General features: G+C 37.3%; 1 protein-coding gene across 4 annotated transcripts in view; it reads right to left on the bottom strand.

Annotated features, from left to right (window-relative positions):
- Window positions 1-2324: 2324 nt before the first annotated feature.
- The window catches only part of LOC126822648 (interleukin-6 receptor subunit beta), a 48966-nt gene continuing 33092 nt past the window's right edge, over window positions 2325-18198 (bottom strand). For 2 of the 4 annotated variants that reach the window (XR_008788050.1, XR_008788051.1), the window contains exons 13-18: window positions 16574-16729; window positions 15813-15903; window positions 14915-14963; window positions 3900-12147; window positions 2984-3090; window positions 2325-2576 (exon numbers count right to left, since the gene is read on the bottom strand). The gene's annotated coding sequence lies outside the window, so the exon portion shown is untranslated. Of the gene's footprint in view, window positions 2577-2983; window positions 3091-3714; window positions 3874-3899; window positions 12148-14914; window positions 14964-15812; window positions 15904-16573; window positions 16730-18198 lie in introns of those variants that run through there. The other 2 variants (XR_008788052.1, XR_007680928.2) reach the window with 2 other exon arrangements.

The raw sequence follows: 18198 nt of genomic DNA, 5'->3' as shown, positions 1-18198 counted from the left end.
ATTGTAAAAATGACATCGCGGTAGATAAGATTTAAAGACCACTTTCCTGTGGGTTAAGATTAAGGAATTGACGATTTCGGTGTCCAAATCTGTTACAACATAAATGAAATGGGGTTCAAAGCCCCATTGGATACGCCATGCAGTTTGAGAGAAATTCAGCCCGATAATGATGGAGGGATCTATTTGGAAAGTGGTATCGCAATGGTTAATCAATCACACTTCTGAAACAAATATGACCGGTAAAATACCGCACCACTAAATATAAGATAATGGACATGCAAAATACATTTTACAAAAAATGAAATGAAATGGGGTTCAATTTCCTACTCTTATGCCAGCTCCGAATGGGGTAATGAAGATGGGCGTATCATATACTGAGCTATGAGGGAAATTTTGCCTACTCTTATATCCAATTCCAAATGCCAAGGGATCTTTAACATGCATGCCAATGTGTACATAGGACCTCAGTTTTCCTTCCCATCCGAACGACTATCCATTGTCCCTTGCCAAGCCCTCTGTCCCGCACCACTGTTAACCACGCCGAAAAATCCGGATAACCTTTCTCAGCCAACACTGGGATCAAACAGGTTAGCGGGCCAACATTTTACTTACTGAGCCACCATGGTTCCGTTTTCACATAAGTTTCTTTCAAGCTGTCTGACTTGTAAAAATGTTGATCTTCGAGATCAATATCATTTAAAGGCTTCTGTAGGGGCTTTCATCAGCTGGAGGGCTTCCAGAGATTAAGTTAAAGGTTATTTCAATTGTTGGATAAATTTGTTAGAAAGAAATAAGGCAAAGCAAATGCTTGAATTTAAATGTCCTAAGCCTTTTAAAAATTACAATTTTTTTAAAAAATGACTGGCAGGAGTGTGCCGGGAGGTCACAGTATCTGTAGTTCAGATGGGAAGAGACAATCTTAATCAGACTCTAGGTGGATCCGCGATTCATGCTGCCGTTTGGTCACTACCATAGCCAATAATAAGTGCGTAAGGATGGCACCACACATAAACAAACACCCATAAGACATGATACACAATAAATACAGAGATAATGCAAGTAATAAACAACAAATGTTCTATGAAATTAATTTATACAGAAACCAAATTCATTGCACTGCACATTAACAAAGACAACACAAACAAATGGGAGAGAGAGAGAGAGAGAGGTGGGAGGGCTAACTCCACGTTTAACTCCCCTGGACACAAACTAGGTCATTTTGGGACTAACATATCGTCAGAGAGAGAGAGAGAAAGAGAAATGGGGTTTAACGTCCACTCGACACAAACTAGGTCATTTCAGGATTAACACATGGTTCGATTTTATTTCAATAATTTGCTTGTGGTGGGGGTCTTTAGCAGTGGGAGGAAACCGGAGGATCCGGAGAAAACCCACCAGATTGGACAGGCAACCTTACTCCTTGTCACGTACAACAGTGGAATCTAAAACAATGCCATGCGCTAACCATTCGGCCATCCGACCTCCTGCATTGGCCAGAGGAAATTCATCGTGATTTTCCACCATGGTTTCCCCCTTGTCAGTACAACCAGGGACTTATAAGAGAACTTGGCCTGCACATAACAGCACTTATGAATAATGTTGGGGTGACGCATCGGCCTTAGTATTGAACAAATGCACAGGGACTCTTACACTGATGTCAACGGGGCCATTTTTCTCCATTGGACTTGGTGGTGGCGGGGGAGGATGTGACGGGGGGGGGTCTATATTCCTCATATTCAGTGTTTTCTTTCAGGATTGGTTTTCGGGACTTTCGATTTTTGTTCTCTTTTGAGGCTTGCATCCCCGCTTCTGTATTTGACAAGGAGATTACGCTTCCCTTCGACTCATGCTTCCCTTCGACTCTAACTAATACATGTGGTTTTGGGGTAAATGAGTTTAATACCAGACTGGTTAGGAGGTGCAATGGTTTTCGTTCAATGACAACCTGCATTATGCCACTGACACTAACCTGTTATTACTGATTTAACCCATGTGAGGGGATTATTGAACACTGTGTGATAGCAACAGTGGCTCAGTTTGTATGATGTTACCTAAGAAAGTTCATCTGTCGTGGTTATCCCTGTGTGCACGTAAAAGAACCCTTGACAGTTGGGATTTGATATAAAACATGGCTGTATGGGGAAAATTTCCCTGGAAGGACACTGTCTTCATTCTTCCATTCTGAGCAGAAGAGTAGGATGTTCAACCCCGTTAATTTCATTTCATTTCCTTAAACTTCCAGATGTCCACTTAAACACAGCTAGGGGGCATCATAGCTTGTTAGTTAGACCTCTGGGCTATACATGACAACTCACAAATAAATCTACAAATTTATACATTTTTATTTATGTTCAATCTACTGTCAATTCTATAACCCCCACCCCACTCACACACGAACAACGGTCTAGAGTACATGTTTTCAAAACAACAGATTGGATAAAAGTGACGACTTGCTGAAGGAAAAATTAAATGTCATTTCATTTCTTTTGTTTTATAAAATCAAACATTGTGGTCTCATTTTCCACGTCGTAATGTTTTAAGTTTTTTCATCTCTCTGAATAATACATTCTCTTGTACTGAAACAAAAAAAGATATTACAAGAAAATAAGATGCAGTTCTTAGATAGGCAAAATCAAGACGTAAGTATTAAGGGGAGAGGGGTCATTTTTGGACTAATATGGTTCAATTTAATTTCAATAATTCGCGTGAGTGCAGGGGTCTTTAGCAGTGGGAGGAAACCAAAGGACCTGTAGAAAACCCATGGAGTTGGACAGGCGACCCTACTTCTTGTCATGTTCAAGCAGGGAATCAATACCACACCATTTGAATCAATGACAGACCTTGTCATTTCATGTGCACACTTTAAACCAATAGACCCCCCTGTCCAGTAAGACTGGTGTATTAAGGATTATAAACCTTATTCTGCTTGGGCTTCTGATTTACAGTTATATATTTAAGATGGAGAAAATTTTCCTATATTTACCTATAGGATCAAACATAACAGCTTCTAATTTATCTCCAAGTTTCGGTCGTTTTTTTATAATTTTATGACCCGATCCAGATAAACTCTCCAACACAACCAGAACAAACCTGAAACATAACAAATTCAATCTTTTAACACGAAATACAACTTAACCTTGACAAATTCAAATAGTTGATTAGCCTTGGCTCACATATCTGATGCCATCCTTTGATGTTGGTGTAAATAGGCTAATAACTCACCCTAACCCAAACCAACCCAGCCAAATCAAATATTAATTGAACTCATATCACAATAATTTATATCGATTTTTGATAATTTACTATTCATTAGACGAAATTATCATTTTTTATTTAAAATCCTAGTGTTTTTTTGAGATTTCAATGCATGTTTGGATTCGTCACCCAGGGACACATTACTGTGGTAGATATGTGTAGAGAATTTCATGTGCGATGGCTATTTATAGACTCATAGCTGAGTGTTGTCGCACCGTGTGACTTGTCGAGAAAGGCCACTGAAGCATGCACATTCGCTATGTTGAGCTCAACTTTCCCTACCGATAGGGAAAATTTGTGCTGCACAGGGCACCCTACTAGAAGTAGCATCATCATTATGATTAATTTATTTAACACTTCGACCTCTTTCCCTGTCCCACTCTATAATTGCCATGACATATTTTGACTGCAACACATCACTCTACCGCTGCCACCCACCCCACCCCACCCCAACCTCACCTGAAGAGAAGTGATGAAACCCACTGCTCCAAAATAATTATGATTTTTGGGGAAGCCACGGTCGCTCTGGGGGTAAGACATTGGCTCACTATGGAGGTCGGTTGATTTTGTGGTTTTTGACGGTCGCAGTAATCCATAATTTCCAATTAATCACAAATAGATAATAAAAACGTCTTTTTTCTTACTTCCCGGCTGTCTTGCTCATGACAACTAGCTATGTTTAGTCTTTAAATTCACCTTCATTGATGTTTAGACAATTCAGGAACATGCAAAATATTTCTTGTCCGGTTATGGTTTAAGGGAGACAAATACCATCGAAACATGCATGTAGACTTTATTAACCAGTCTATAAAAGGACAAATCGCTTTGTGCGCCTAGTTCGAGTTCTTCCCGTGTTTGTAAGAACACACATCAAATTTCAGACGAATCGGTCAATAAACTTTGATTTTACACATCTTTTATTTTCCACAAATTCACGTAATACACCTGCTGCCGCGCGGGCTTCTTGTTTACAATTTAGTCTCGAATACCATGACACTATAATAATGACTTCCTGAACACACGGTTATATCTATTTGATAAGGCCAACTTCAGATTTCGTCAAGTCACGAGATGTAAACAGGGCTAGCGCTAATCTCGACTACAATCACGTGCCCTAACCTTATTTACATCTCAGCAACCATGATGAAATTTGAGATGGCCTTATAAGTAATAGATCTAGCCTAAACTTAAGCAAGCTTTCTTCCACCACTGGTGAATAATAATAATAATAATAATAATAATAATTTTTGTCAAAATATTTAGTAACTTTTCATACGAATATAGCAAGCTGCGGGAGCTCAGGCAGCTAAAGACCCCTTCTGTGCACCAAATTATTGTAATAGAATTAAACCTAGTTTGTCCTGAAACTAACCTAGTTTGTGTAAGTGGATTTAAACCCCATCTCTCTCTCTCTCACTCTCTCTCTCTCTCTCACTCTCTCTCTCTTACTCAACTCATCCTACTTTTAAAAAAAAAAGAAGAAAAGTTAAAATTTGGAGGATGAACAGAACATTATGGGGGAGGGGGCGCGGTATCTATCTCTAGCTTGAAATGTAACATGTACTGGTTCCCTGGTTGTAGCCTACGTGACAAGGAGAAGGGTTGCCTGTCCAACCTCGTGGGTTTTCTCCGGGTCCTCCGGTTTCCTCCCACTGCTAAAGACCCCTACGCGCAAGCGAATTATTGAAATAAAATTGAACCATGTGTTAGTCCCGAAATGACCTAGACAGTTGACCAAGAAATAGGTTGGATCTAAAACAAATAATCGATCAGTACACCATTTTAAGGATCAGTTATATTGATAGATCTCGGACTACTATGTTAGTTGTTCAGTCATTATACTTGCTGGAAAATGAACCCTTTGGGGAGCCACGGTGGCTAAGTGAATAAGACGTTGGCTCGCTAACTCTGAAGTTGGGTGTTCGATCTCTGCATTGACCGTGAAATTTCATCTGGATTTTTCCCGTGATTCCCCCCTTGTCATTCGGGTGGGAAAAAAACTGAGGTTCAGTGTACACATTGGCGCACACGTAAAAGATCCCTTAGCAATTGGAATTCGATATAAGAGTAGGCCATAGAGCTGCTGTCCGGGCAAAATTTCCCTCATAGCACACTGTATGGTGTACCGATATGCCCGTCTTCATTAGCCTAGTCGGTGTAGGATGTTAAACCCCAGTTCATTTTATTTTGAATCCTTTGGACACATCGGACATATTCTTGCTATTTTCCAGCCTTTGTAGTTGTAGTAACAGAGTAGGGGGGTTGGATGGCCAAATGGGGTTTAACGTCCACTCGACACAAACTAGGTCATTTTGGGGACTTACATATGGTTTAATTTTATTTACACAATTCGCTTGCGCGTAGGGGTCTTTAGCAGTGGGAGGAAACCGGAGGACCCTGAGAAAACCCACGAGGTTGGACAGGCGACCCTACTCCTTGCCACGTACAACCGGGGATTCGAAACCACGCCAGTCGACTCAATGACAGACTTTATGATACAGCGCGTGCATGCTAACCATTCAGCCATCCAAACCCCCAATCAGCATTGATGTTTCAAGTGGATTACCAACAGTTCCGTGCACCTCATGCCAAAAGCTCATCGTAACTGACCGTTTCATTGGCCAATACTTCACATCATTCAGAACACGCCAATTATAACAACTCTTCCACACCCTAGTGTAGTAAAGACCATTACAACGAAAATTATGAACTATAAAAAATGAAACGAAATAGGATCTGTGTCTTAATCAGATTGCAAAGATATGAATGTTGCATATAAATGACTTTTTGGGGAGTCTGATATTTAATTCTTTATTTTTAGTGAAACCAAGTTTCAATTTTATCAACAAATGTTTAAAGTATTATGTAAAACCTTTAATATCAAAAAAAAAACCATACAAAATACTTTAAATGAAATTAAAAATTAATTAACAAATTATTATTGTATAGTGTCTACTGCACTAAAATGTGTAATGAAAACAAAAAATGAAACCTGAAATTAAGTGATGCACATTAATATCGATGAACAAAACATTTGGTATGGAACTTGGAACCCTTCACAAGATATTTGGTAGGGAACTCAGAACCCTTCACAAGATTTAAAATTAGAAATCTGAATGGACAGGTAACTCAATCAGAACTTGCACTCTGAAAATTTAGAAATTTGATTAATATGCACAAAGCCCAGATTAACCGGAGTGGGGCCCTGGGCCTGACTACAATGCCTAAGGAGCGGGGCCCTGGGCCTGACTACAATGCCTTAGCTGGGCTTTGAATATACAACAGTAAACAAATATTGTTTATGATTGCAAGCTTTAAAAGTCAACTGCTGCAAATTTTGAAAATAACTCGGACATGTAGGGTGTTCACAAGAAAGTTGCACCAAGGTTACATGAATATACGTTTATAAATGGGTATATAAAAAGTAGGGTTAGGTTTAGGGTATATAAAAAGTAGGGTTAGGGTAAGGGAAGGGTATATAAAAAGTATTTTGATTCTAATTGTAAAAAGTAAACAATTCAGCTATGAACAAAAAAAAGCTTCAAAACATGAAGTCATTGACTTAAAACATGGTTATTTTACTACCATATATATGACAATTCAAAATAATTTATTTTCTTAAATTCTGATTTATAATGATTTACATGTATATATTTACTTAAAGATACATTATGGAAGATTAGATTAAGAGCTGGCAATTCTTCGGGTTTTTTAGGGTCACAGATGATTTGTTTCATGAGAATTTAGGGTTTCAGGGGCCTGTTTCACGAAAATTTAACTAAGATAAAATCCAAATTTTAGTAATTTGATTGGATAATATTAGACTGATTTTAGTGCTTATTTAATCAAAATTAAAGTATCTACTAAAATTTGGATTTTATCTTTAGTTAAGTTTTCGAGAAACAGGGCCTAGGGTAATAAATGAATTCTCAGGACAATTAAAGGCTATTTAATGCTGTATGGACTACATACATTTGGAAGCACTTATCTATAGAAGACCAATTTATAACATATCATATAAAACAAGTTGATTGATAAGAAGACCCAATTTATAACATAGAATACCAATGGGATTGGGGAACAGCTTAGCCTATGTAAAATCCCTTTCCCTATCAAACAAGTTGATTGATATAGAATACCCAATATGATATCAAACAAGTTCATTAATAACATTCATATCTATACAGTAAATATCGTTTTTTATATTAAAATTAATATATGTTAATAAAATATAGAAATAATTAATGTAATAATAATATGCAGTAAAATATTAAAATAATCTGTTAATACGACTAATGGAAGACAGAATTTATATCAGTCTGCTTTAATTTCTTTTAAATGAAATGGGGTTTAACGTCCTACTGTCCTACTCCTACTGGGCTAATGAAGACGGGTATACACCATACAGTATGCTATGAGGGAAATTTTGCCCGGACAGCGGCACTACGGCCTACTCTTATATCGAATTCCAACTGTCAAGGGTTCTTTTACGTGCACGGCAATGCGTACACGGTATAACTTGTCCCCTGCCAGGTCCTCCATCCTACACCAATGACAAGGAGGAACCACACCGGAAAATCACAAAGAACTTTCTCGGCCAACGCAGGGATTGAACACACACAATTTCATTTGAAGGGCCAATCCTGATTATATTTTTGAGAATAAAACTGCTTAATTTTGTGTTACAACCCCTTAAAATCCTCTACCTTAGAGCAACTAACTCAATACACGTTATACGTTTTCAATCAACTTAAACCCACCAGTCTTCATCTGGAAATGGAGACCGGTGTCTCAAGCTGTATTATGCGGTGTCTGGATAAAACCAGACTTTTATTTTATAAAAATAATGTGTAAGTGGAATTTACCATTCGTTATCAAGTACAGCTCATGGGTCATTCATTCTATAGACCTCTAAAGGAATGGGAATCGATTATCGGGTCACCCAACAAAAAAATTGACCTGAAATCTTAAAAGGGTTACGTGTCTGGATAAGCAGTTTTGACGTTCACGTCCAACCGACTCAATATTTTGAGCTGAAATTTTGAGACAAGGTAAAAACACCATTCCTCTAAAATTTGGCACTTAAATTTCATACGTACTCAGACTTTAATTTTGAGACTCTGTTCAAATCGGGATAGTCCCTTTAAAATCCTTATATACTGATAAAATTGCCAGTAGTATATTTATACATGTATATATTATCATTAATATCTCAATATCAGATCACTATCATTAATATCTTAATTTCAGACCTAATATAATTCTAATGTACCAACATATAAAAAGCACAAAACTTAACTTAAACATATATATACCGGTAGCACAAGACTTAACTAAAACATTTTATAAACTTGTAGCACAAGACTTAACTAAAACATTTTATAAACTTTAACACATTAAAATTCCTGATATTTTAGTGAACTTGGCGTATATTAACATGCCGATAAAGTTTTGACATTTGCATACCGGTATATTTATAATTACCAAATGACTAAATATCTTCATGACCGTCTGTTGGTACTAACTATTCAGACAATTCCAAGATTTTGTGACTTTGTTAAAAGTTGTAATTTTAACATTTTTAACAATGTTATAATACCGTATTTACAGCTATAGTCAACCATCTTATAATACCCCATTTATCAGTGAAGGTCTTAAAAAAATAAATGAAATGGGGTTTAACGTCCTACTGTTCTGCTCCTAAACTTGGCTAATGAAGACGGGCATACACCATACAGTGTGCTATGAGGGATATTTTTCCTGGGCAGCGGCACTACTGCCTACTCTTATATCGAATTCCAACTGCCAAGGGATCTTTTACGTGCACACCAATGTGTACACGGGACCTCGGTTTTTCGTCCCATCCGAACGACTAGACAGCAGTCCTTGTCAGGCCCTCCATCCTGCATCACTGACAAGGGGAAACCACGCTGGAAAATCTGGATGAACTTTCTCGGCCAATGCAGGTATTGAACACCCGACCTCCAGGCTAGCGAGCCAGCGTCTTGCCCACTTAGCCACGTGATCCCCAGGTCTAAAATAATTCGCCAATCTGTGCTTTGTGGGCAAAATGAAAGCCTACGATCACAACAGAAGTTAAATAAGTAACTGTCGACCTTTAAATAAAGCAAAATCTGCACGTTGCAGGATTCTTTGACATAATCAAAGGCAATAATTCTATGAATAAGACTCAAGAGATTATTATAATTTTGATTCACTGCAATTGACGAAAGAAAGAACATAAATTGAAAGAAGATTAGATGAGGACGTTTGCTGTTAAGGGGTTCATGGAGGGAGCCCTCATGGCAACATCCCTACTGAATTTGATTGAAATCTATCCAGTAATTTAGGCGAATATCTTTACAATGGAAAGTAGTGAGCCTAACAGGCTAAGAAAGAAAGTTATGATGATTCCCATAATGAAAACAATCAAATATAATTGGAGACATGGATATGAAAACAAGCCAACAGTTAGGCTGATGTCCCCCCGCCAAAATCCCAAAATAAATAGATGACACCTATTAATTAATTGGACATTTATCTTTATCAAAAGTATCGAGCAATCAAACTGATTATCTTTTCTTAGTCTAATAAGCATAAAATGTCCAAGATCAAAATCAGTCAAGGTTTTGAAGTACCTGGTAGTAAAACTATACACTACGTTTCATCACTCTCCATCAGTTAGAATCAAAGTTATCTTGTCCCAAAACATCAACCAATGAAATTGCTTAGCTCTGCTTAGCTTTCTTGGGAAATGTTAATCATTGAACTCAGTTAAGACATTTACCTTATGTGAGAGAGAGAGAGAGAGAGAGAGGGAGAGAGAGAGAGAGAGAGGGTTTAACGTCCACTCGTCCCAAACTAATTCATTTCGGGACTAACATATGGTTTAATTTTATTTCAATAATTCGCTTGCGCATAGGGGTCTTTAGCAGTGGGAGCAAACCGAAGGACCCGGAGAAAACCCACGAGGTTGGGAAGGCGACCCTACACCTTGTCATGTACAACCGGGGATTCGAAACCAGGCCAGTTGACTCAATGACAGGCCTTATAATACAGCACGCACGTCATAACCATTCGGCCATCCAACCCCTCCATTTAGCTAACGATCACCTCCATTAAAAGCAGAGTTATTATGTTCCAAAGTCTTTACCAATTATATTACTTATCACTACTTAGCCTATACAGAAAAATTCTCATCATCGAACTTAGTCAATGTATTGATATAATCAATCTATACCTAGAGTTTCATCGCTCTCACTCAATTAAAATCAAAGTTATCATGTTCCAAAGTCTCAACCAATCAAACTGCTTGGTGAAAAATGTGCAATTAACATTGTAGCTCAATTAGGAGAATTATTGTGTTCCAAAAAGTGTGACGGACAGAGAGACGGATCGACAGGCGAGCAGACCTATTTTAATAGTCCCCTGATTTCTTCGAGAGACGGGGGGACAGGGAACAATAAATTGTGTGAAATGTTTTAAATATTATCAATTGTAACATAATCCAAGTTTTTTTTAACTTTTAGGAAGGCCTTCATTTTGTTTTCTTAATAATTCTTCATTGGTTACATATTCCGAGGAATTGGATATTAGCGGATTTTGATTTTGGTCGTTGTTGGGATTATGAGTATCTAACTCATAATTTGTCATTTGTGAAATATTTTGTTGTGTTACATAATCATCATTTGTGGTCATTCTAAAAGGTGAACCATTCATCAAATTAGGTGTTTCGTTATTTTGTACAAAATTATTATTTACATTGTCTAATTCTATTTGAACAATTTCATCATTGTTAACTTCATCCAATCTGTTATCATTGAGGTTCTCCATATTTGGAAGGGTTATTTTTTTGTCTCTCGATTCCATACTTTCCTCGCTAGAATCAGATTCTAACCTTTTGTCTCTCAATTCCATACTTTCCTCTTTATTTGGTGATTTTGTGAAATTTTGATTAATGTTTGAACCATTTCCAGACGGATTACGATTATCTGGCAGTGGATTTCCTATTTTCTTCTGTAATTCTTCATGAGTGCAGTAACCATCATTGGACTTTCTAACTGGTGGAGCAATTGGTATTTGTGCACTTAATGCTTGACCATGATTTTCTTGAGCAATTGGTATTTGTACTTTACCATGATTTTCAGGATCTGTCAACAGCTTATGATCACCAGAAACCTCATCTTCTATATTATGATCAGAAACCTCATCTTCTATATTATGATCACCAGAAACTTCATCTTCTATCTTATGATCACCAGAAGCATCATCTCCTATTTTATGATCACCAGAAACCTCATCTTCTATATTATGATCAGAAACCTCATCTTCTATATTATGATCACCAGAAACTTCATCTTCTATCTTATGATCACCAATACTATCGTCATTGTCTGCTGAGTTCTTCATGGCTACTTGAAAATAATCCAGATTCGATCTCCTCGATTCATCTGTACGGGACGTAATATCAGGAGCTGGAGATAACTGTTTCATTTGGATTTCTTCTGGTGTAAAATAACCATTATTTTTAATTCCATTAAGTCGACCATTCCTAGTGCTATCGATTTTATCCGTTCGTGTGATTTCATTATTATGTGTAAATACTGGAAATGGATTCTGATCAATGGCCACTTGACTAACTACAGTATTTTTTTCTGTACCATCATCAGTTTCACCTGAGCTTTCAAATGTTATTTTCTGATAATCCATCTCTGTTGTAGTGTCAGATTTACTACTACCTGTACCACCTGTACTACCTGGTAATTTACTCTTATCATTATTGAAATTCCTTTCTGCCACTTCGACATCATCATTCTGATTACCTGTTGATAAAGTATTATTATTGGAGTTGTTAGGTATAAAATCACCTGATGATGAAATAAAATTGTGTTTCTGAAAGATAAACAAAATGTAATTAAAAATAAGATATCACATATTACCTGTATAATATAACTACCTGTATAATATAACTACCTGTATAATCACTCCATTAATTTGTTTATTTCATGTCTATATCACTAAAGAGCAAGTGGTTGCCAGGCAAGATATGCCCATATTTTTGAAGAGATGGATAGAGAACAAGCTATCGTCTGAAATGTGCAAATATCAAAAGAGAGAGAGAGAAATGGGCTTTAATGTCCACTCGACACAGGCTAGGTCATTTGGTTTAATTTTATTTCAATAATTCTTTTGCGCGTAGGGGTGTTTAGCAGTGGGAGGACCCGGAGAAACCCACAAAGTTGGACAGGCGACCCACCCATCTACAATATAGGAGAAGTTGACTCAATGACAGGCCTTATGATACAGCGCGCACATGCTAACCATTCGGCCATTCAACCCCCCATATCAAAAGGGACTGAGATCTTTGGGATATAAAGATATATTTTAAGTTTCATCAAAATTTGACAAATTGTGACCTCTAGAGGGTCCACAACCTTCATATTGTGTACAAGGAGCAGCCATTTTGTTGGGCAGTTTTGGTCCAATATCAAGTTCAATTATCATTATCGTGTAATGGTGATATATTTTCGAATTTTTTTTAAATCGTATAACCATTGTGACCTCTAGTGGGACCACACGCATTTTTAGTTCTATCAGTCGCCATAATTCAGGAAGTTATGGTCCAATATGCACAAATATCGATATGGACAAAGATCTTTGGTTTATTAACATGCATTTCAAGTTTTATAAAAAACAGATCAAAATTGTGATCTCTGGAGTGTCCACAAGCTAAAAACATGATTTTTCGTACATTCAGGGGCCATAATCCATAAAGTTATGATCGACAGGAACCAAGATCTTTGGGTTATAAGGATATATTTCAAGTTTCATCAAAATCGGATCAACATTGTGACTTCTAGAGGGTCCACAACCTTGATATACCATATATTTACACTATTTGCGTACGTGGGGCGACCGTTTTGTCTGGCAGTTTTGTTCCGTTTTTTTTTTTATGAAATTCAAACGTAGCCATCATTAGAGTGTAACGGTGAAATGTTCAAAAGTTTTTTTCAATCAGATAAAAATTGTGACCTCTAGAGGGACCACAAGTTAAAAACATGATTTTTCGTACAATCAAGGGCCATAATTCAGGAAGTTATGATCCGATATGCATGAATTTTGAAAGGAACCAAGGTCTTTTGGTAATAAATATGTATTTCAAGTTTCATCAAAATCGGATCAAAATTGTGGCTTCTAGGGGGTCCACAACCTTGATATACCATATATTATTTACACTATTTGCATACAGGGAGCGGCCATTTTGTTCGGCCATTTTGGTCCGATTTTCACGAAATTCGAACTCAACCATCATTAAGGTGTAACAGAGATATATTCAAACGTTTTTTTTTTAAATCAGATAAAAATCGTCACTCTCATTCAAAGTACTTGTAGTTTTGACAAGATGTGTGCATTGATTGTTTATTATCGTAACCACGGTACTGGTATATTCAAGGCTTAGCCTTGATTCTCCATTTTTAAATTAAATCATTAAATGGCCGAACCATTATAATCTAGTTAAAATCTCAAACATTCGATGGCATCGAGAGTTGGTTTTGGTCTTGTCATGTTAATAAATGTCTAATTAAAGAGACATTACGGGAGATTACAGTTCTCTCTATAATAGTTAAAAACAATCGATAACGTAAAAAGAATCTGCTGAAAATGTCAGTCAAATTGCTCCACTCTGAACCGAGATATTAACTTTTGAGTTTTGGGCCTCGGATCGATAAAATAGAAAGTCTTGATTATACATTTTTACGTTTAATTTTCAAAAAATATATTCCAATCCGCTAAATATCGCAGGCTTGCGATGGCATCGAGAGTTGATTACGGACTGGATAAGTTAATTAATATCTAGTTAATAATTTAGATAACATTTCAGGCCTAAAGAATAACATGCAATAGGCAGATTTAGCTCTTGCATAATGTATGTTTTATTGTATATTTAATTATCTTTTTGTAAAGCATTGAGAATTCAAACTGCTTATCTATACTAAATCTAAGCAGAAAATGCTGATTATCAAGCACTGCAGCCAAGGCATATCGCAGGCTTGCGATGGCATCGAGAGTTGATTACGGACTGGATAAGTTAATTAATATCTAGTTAATAATTTAGATAACATTTCAGGCCTAAAGAAAGACCTGCAATAGGCAGATTTAGCTCTTGCATAATGTATGTTTTATTGTATATTTAATTATCTTTTTGTAAAGCATTGAGAATTCAAACTGCTTATCTATACTAAATCTAAGCAGAAAATGCTGATTATCTAGCACTGCAGCCAAGGCATCCATGTAACAAACATCTACACCAACTTTGAACATTCTACCTCAATTAAAATGACTTATAGTTTTTGACCAAGCAAATTAAAGTCTCATCATCACCCCTAATCAAGGAAGACGTTAAACCCCATTCCTCTCTCTCTCTCTCTCTCTCTCTCTCTCTCTCTCTCTCTCTCTCTTTCCTAGTCAAGGTATTGAGGTAATGAAATTATACACAAAGTTTCACTCGATTAGAATCACAGTGATCGATTAGAATCACAGTGATCGTGCTCTAAAAGTCTTGACCAATCAAATTGCTTGTAAATGGTACACTGTATTTATTTGACTGGACATAGTTTAAACATGATAATATTATTGATATTATATATCCTATACTTACTTCAAGGTCAGCTCTAATTTTATATGGTTGAATAAGTTTTTTACATCTCCTAAAATAAAATGGTTATTTCAGAATTATGAACATTGTCAACAACTTTATAGTAGGGAACTTTATTCGACATACAACAAATCACACTGATCAGCGGTGAATATTCGCTACACAATCACAGATAGGGATGACATCACACTGATCAGCAGTGAATGTTCACTACACAATCACTGATGGGGATAACATTCGTGCGGATTAATTAGCTCGTAATATTAACATTTTTCCTTCTGCAAATTAAATTCTAGAACATTTTTTTTGAAGTATTAGTATATCTGGATAAAAAATAAATCCTATTTACTGTAAATGGGTAGATAAAAAGAGTAAAAGGCACCATTCTACCCGGACCAGCTTATGTTACTACGTAATGTGTAAACAATGCACATGCCATCGAGCCAATGGGTCGCAACACATATAATAATGTAATATGAATGTATATAAACCCATTTACATTCAATGTTTCTGTTTTTACTGCAATTTCTAATCAGTTATGTCCCGCGTATCACGCAAAGTGTCCAAATTGAATGGCAGTCTTTGGTGTCTGGTTATTAAAGTCTTCACATATAGTATTCTCCTGTGGGATTTGTTCATCAAGTAGCTTCATTGGAAATGGCGCTCGAAAAACATTCTGGCCAATTTTTAAATTTTCATTTTGTTTTAAATATTGGATATCAGAAGCCCATCTTTAAACGGTAAGATAACATCAATGTTGATTCAAATTGACCAATAAGTCGTGACAACAAATGCACAATGGGACCTAGGCGTTACATAACCCACATGAACTGTTTAGGCGATAATTTCTACTGTAAGACAAAGTAGACATGGTATTTTCTTGATATTTTAACATAATTACCTAACGACTATGAAATACACTCCGACTGCAGCTACAGCTACGACGATAATCAACACAATACATATAACTACTATAGCAACTGTAGATAATCCTGAAATATAAACATATATACCTATTATAGCACCTGTACATAATCCCGAAATAAAAACATATCAATATAGGTGCTAAAAATAGCGCTATGTTGCAACAATTTACATTTAACTAAAATAATTCACTAAAAAAAAGAAATGAAATGGAGTTTAACGTCGTAATGATCAGCTCTTACTGGGCCAATGAAGACAAGCATATGCCACACAGTGTGATATGAGGGAGATTTTGCACAGACATTGGCACTACGGCCTACTTCTACTTTGAATTCTAACTGCCAAGGGATCTTTTACATGCACGTCAATGTGTACACAGACTGTAGTCATTGTGTGATGTCATCTATATAATGACTGTAGTCATCGTGTGATGTCATCTATCTAATGACTGTAGTCATCGTGTGATGTCATCTATCTAATGACTGTAGTCATTGTGTGATGTCATCTATCTAATGACTGTAGTCATCGTGTGATGTCATCTATCTAATGACTGTAGTCATCGTGTGATGTCATCTATCTAATAACTGTAGTCATCGTGTGATGTCATTTATCTAATGACTGTAGTCATTGTGGGATTCCAGTTGGTTAATGTGTTGATATATTTCCATGTGTTGCCGAAATGAAGGACATATCCTTGTCTGATGTTTAGAACTAACCAAGCTAATATATAATACGTACTTGAGTCAGTTGGTATCGCATATAGATGAAGACTTTCTGGTCCTAGTTCACCAGATGATTCAGCTTGAAGCCACACACTGTAGTTTACATCTGCTTTTAGATCATTTAATTGATATCGGCTATGACTGCTGTAAACTTTTACTGTCTGCTGTTGTTCTGGAAAGTAAAAAATAAATGCCAATTAGATAAATGTTGTCAGGATACTAAAAAAGATGACATTCAGATTTTGACTGTATCTATAAGTAATATAGCAACCAGGCCACCACAGAGCAAGAAAACAATCAAGTTTAACGTCCACTCGACACAAACTAGGTCATTTTGGAACTAACACATCATATAGTAAGAAAGGTATGTAGCACCCAACTCCCTCACCATATAGTTAGAAAGGTATGTACCACTAGACTCCCCACCATATAGTAAGAAAGGTATGTAACACTAGACTCCTCACCATATAGTTAGAAAGGTATGTACCACTAGACTCCCCACCATATAGTAAGAAAGGTATGTACCACCCAACTCTCCACCATATAGTTAGGAAGGTATGTACCACTAGACTCCTCACTATATAGTAAGAAAGGTATGTAGCACCCAACTCCTCACTATATATACTATTCAAAAAAAGTAGGGGATATTTGATTTTGGGGGCATAATACTAAAATATGCAAATGACTACGAAAAAAGTCACTATAGAACCTAACAGAAGAAACATTTCCAGTTACATGTGACGCCCAAACGCACCAATAGCTACCGCATGGAATGCAGGTGATGCTTGGGATCATCATGAGGGTCCAACCCAAGATTTGCACGACTCTGACTTTGAATGTTACAGTCATTGTGGCATTGAATTCCAGGGTGGAAACATCAGTTTAATTGTTTTAGTGACCAGAAAACAAATTTTGATATGCGTCGGCTTACCCAAAATGAAAGGTTACGTGCCTTTGACATGCTACAGATCGGCACAACACAGGCGGTTGTGGCGCGGACGATGAATGTTTCTCAGTCTGTCATAAGCAGGCTATGGTCCAGATACCGTGATACACAATCTGTACAGGACAGACCATGCTCAGGTCGACCAAGGGCGACAACTCAAGCCCAGGATCGATTTATCCGTACCTTGGCCTTGAGAAATCGTGTCATCACAGCAAATCAGATCAGCGATCGTCTTCAAACAGACACTGGTGTGAGAGTGAGTGGCCAGACGATTCGGAATCGACTGCATAGGGGTCACCTTCGCGCCCGACGTCCTCGCGTGATCCCTTGTTTGAGAGATCATCACATTCAGGCAAGACGTCGTTGGTGTAGGGATCGTCAACACTGGGATAATCGACGCTGGAGCAATGTGATGTTTTCAGATGAGTCAAGGTTCACTGTTGATTTTTTGGACAGACGTAGGAGGGTGTGGCGTCGTCGAAACGAGCGCTTCCAAGACATTAACGTCATCAGACATGATCGATTTGGGGGTGGTTCTGTTATGGTGTGGGGAGGCATCACTGTTGCTGGAAGAACGGCTTTACATGTTGTTGCAGGGCGTGTTACAGGCCAGTACTACCGGGACAACATCTTGGCAGTCCATGTTGTGCCGTTCGCACGACGTCATGGCCGCCGTTTCATCTTCCAGGATGACA

This window comes from Patella vulgata, chromosome 5 (assembly GCF_932274485.2).
Source record: "Patella vulgata chromosome 5, xgPatVulg1.2, whole genome shotgun sequence".
Lineage (NCBI taxonomy): Eukaryota > Metazoa > Mollusca > Gastropoda > Patellidae > Patella > Patella vulgata.
Note: the sequence above shows the minus strand (reverse complement) of the source record. Positions and strands in the feature narration are given on the sequence as shown.